The 3,298-nt window shown below is 45.6% G+C and overlaps 1 pseudogene; it reads right to left on the minus strand.

Moving 5' to 3' along the window:
* Positions 1-1,527: 1,527 nt before the first annotated feature.
* Positions 1,528-3,298, minus strand: part of LOC105505948 — a 75,535-nt pseudogene continuing 73,764 nt past the window's right edge.

Consider the following 3,298-nt stretch of genomic DNA (forward strand, 5'->3'; position numbering starts at 1 on the left):
CCTAAAATGTGCTATTCCACAGAGAAAGAGGTTCGTTGATGGAATTTTTTTTTTTTTTTTAAGATGGAGTCTCGCTCTGTTGCCCAGGCTGGAGTGCAGTGGCACAATCTCAGCTCACTGCAACCTCCAGCTCCCTGGTTCAAGCGATTCTCCCCTCTCAGTCTTCCAAGTAGCTGGGGTTACAGGTGTTTGCCACCAAGCCTGGCTAATTTTTATATTTTTAGTAGAGACAGGGTTTCACCACATTAGCTAGGCTGGTCTCGAACCCCTGACCTCTAGTGATCCACCCACCTTGGCCCCCAAAGTTCTGGGATTAGAGGTGTGAGTCACCACACCAGCCAGATGAAAATATTTTTAAAAACAACTTTGGGTATAACATGGCATACGGCCCATCACACAAAAAAGAAAACCTAAATCTTCTTCCTTTTATAGCACTGCCCACCTTTACTCTGAAGATTACAACGTATTCACCTTTTATGCTTGTTTTTTTGACTGCCTAATCTAATATTTAACTTTTTAAAATTCTGCATTTCAATGTAGTAAGAGTTATTTTCAAATGATCTTCACAGTCTGGAACACAGACACCAGAGCAACACTCTCAAGTCACACTGTTTGACCATAATGAAGAGAAGAAAATGGCCTGATATCTGAAGATCTGTATTCCTTCTGCTCTGAAGGTGAGGAAGTTTTTAACACGGGAGCAACACAGAACTTCATTCCTCTGGAGCTCCTTTCAACGCAGAATGCGGGCGGGCGTGGTGGCTCACGCCTGTAATCCCAGCACTTTGGGAGGCCGAGGCGGGCAGATTACAAGGTCAGGAGATCGAGACCAGCCTGACCAATGTGGTGAAACCCCGTGTCTACTAAAAATACAAAAATTAGCCGGGTGTGGTGGCTGGTGCCTGTAATCCCAGCTACTCAGGAGGCTGAGGCAGGAGAATCACTTGAACCTGAGAGATGGGCGTTGCAGTGAGCCGAGATCGTGCCACTGCACTCCAGCCTGAGCGACAGAGCGAGACTCTGTCTCAAAAACAACAACAAGACAAACAAACAAAAACCCCACAGAATCCTTCAATTCAACAAGTAAATATCCTATTCTTAAAAATTAAAGTTTGGTCACTAAGAAAGACTGAACAAAAATTATTCCCCTCCCCTCAGACACAACTAGAGCAGCTGTAATCAGGCCCCCTTCTCCGCACAAAAACAGGGAAGTTGTCGGGGCTGAAGACTTTAAGTGTGACATTTCAGTTCCTAAAACATTGCTGCTACTTGCTCAAAGTTCTAGGTCTATGTATTTCCTTCTCCAATATGTCCCCATGCATAAGTTTATTTCCATACATACAAACGTGCACATATGTGCGCTCACACATGCACACACAGACACACATACACACCTTCTCTCAAGTCAGACACTTGTGTTTATTGATAAATCATGAGGATTATGGACTAGGTGTGTATAGGGTTTCACAGGTGCTTTGTAAACATCAGAGTCACTTGGGTCCTTTTCTTTAAAAGCCTAAAATCCAATTATGCCACAAATGACCACTGCTTTTCCACACGCTGGTCACAGGCTGCATACTGATGAAGGGCAGAGAAAAAGTCCTCAGAATTGATGTTTAAGTAGGAAGGCAAAGAGACAATCTCAGACAATCTGATGTGCCGGGGAAGAAAGTTTAATGCGCTGTCCACAGGACCAAACTTCAATACTAAATCAGGATCAGGAGAACAATTTGAACTAAGTACACTGCCTAACATAGCTACATCCAAATCTGTGGGGGTCGCTTTTGCTTCTGGGCTACTAACTGGAAAACGTCCTGAGCAGCTCTCAGAATATCTGCTTTTCCATCTACTGGGGACAGCACCTTCACCGCCAAATGGCAATTTAGAACTTGATCATCTTTGTCGTTACTATTTGCAAACTCTGGTGAGTATTTTGAACAATCTAGGCCCAGAATTTTTGCTGTGGTTTTAAAATTTCATCCATCAATCTGGAATTATTTCTTTTGAAAAGATTGGTGCTTGTAGACGCGAATGTAGGAGGTGGCCACAGCCACACACCACACCACGAGGCGTGCAACGTCGGAGAAACTGGGCTCTTGTTCCACCGTGGTGTCACCAGGCCCATGTGCACATCTAAATTGTTTTCTGAACCTTCGTTGAAAATCAGTTGCTCGTATAGGTGTGGTCTATTTCTGGGCACTCTATTCTGCTCCTTCGGTCTATTTGTCCATCTTTATACCAATCCCACATTGTCTTGATGACTGCAGGGTTTAATAAGTCTTGAAATCAAGTCGTAATAGCCTTCCAACTTTGTCAAAGTTGCTTTGGCTATTCAAGGTCCTTTGTATTTCTATATGGATTTCAAAAGTGGCTTGTCGGCTGGGGGTGGTGGCTCATGCCTGTAATCCCAGCACTTTATAAACATCACTTTGCAAACCGCCAACGCAGGCGGATCACATGAGGCTAGGAGTTCAAGTGCAGCCTGGGCAACATGGTGAAACCCTATCTGTACTAAAAATACAAAAGTTAGCCTGGTGTGGTGGTGCATGCCAATAGTCCCAGCTACTCAGGAGGCTGAGGCAGGAGAATCGCTCGAATCTGGGAGGCGGAGGTTGCAGTGGCAGAGATCGCACCACCGCACTCCAGATTGGGTGACTGAGCGAGACTCCGTCTCAAAAAAAAAAAAAAAGCATCTTGTCAAGTTCTGTGAAAAAGCTTGCTGGAATTTTGATTGGGATTGCACAGAAGGATGCATTTCTGAGCGTTTCTGAGAGATGCATCTTCAAAGGTAGGACAGGGGCTAGCTCCAGTATTGAACACTGGCAAACCGTGGGGAATTAATCCAGCGCTCCCTTGACTGGCATTTTGGGGCTATCTTTTGTATAACCAGCTCACACCCAAGTCAGGACACAGCCAGCCTCCCTGCCCTGCTCTTTGGCCAGGTTCACATTTCTGTCTCACTGAATCTGCGCAGGAGAACAGAGGCATCTGCAGCTCACGAGCTGCTCATTTGCTGGTTAAGTGGGAGCCCCACTGTCTCCACCCCACATAGCAGTGACATGAGGGATGGTAAGATTCCTGAACCAGTAAATCCAATTGGCCCCTGGCTGGTCTGTTACTGACGTATACAAGCCTAATGCCTAGTAGTTTTCTGGATGGAACAGAAAGGTTAAAACTCTACTTAAAACATCAAGCATAGGCCGGGTGCAGTGGCTCACACGTGTAACCCCAGCACTTTGGGAGGCTGAGGTGGGCAGATTACCTGAGGTCAGGAATTTGAGACCAGCCTGGCCAACAT

Source organism: Colobus angolensis, unplaced genomic scaffold, assembly GCF_000951035.1.
Source record: "Colobus angolensis palliatus isolate OR3802 unplaced genomic scaffold, Cang.pa_1.0 Scaffold13, whole genome shotgun sequence".
Taxonomy (NCBI): domain Eukaryota; kingdom Metazoa; phylum Chordata; class Mammalia; order Primates; family Cercopithecidae; genus Colobus; species Colobus angolensis.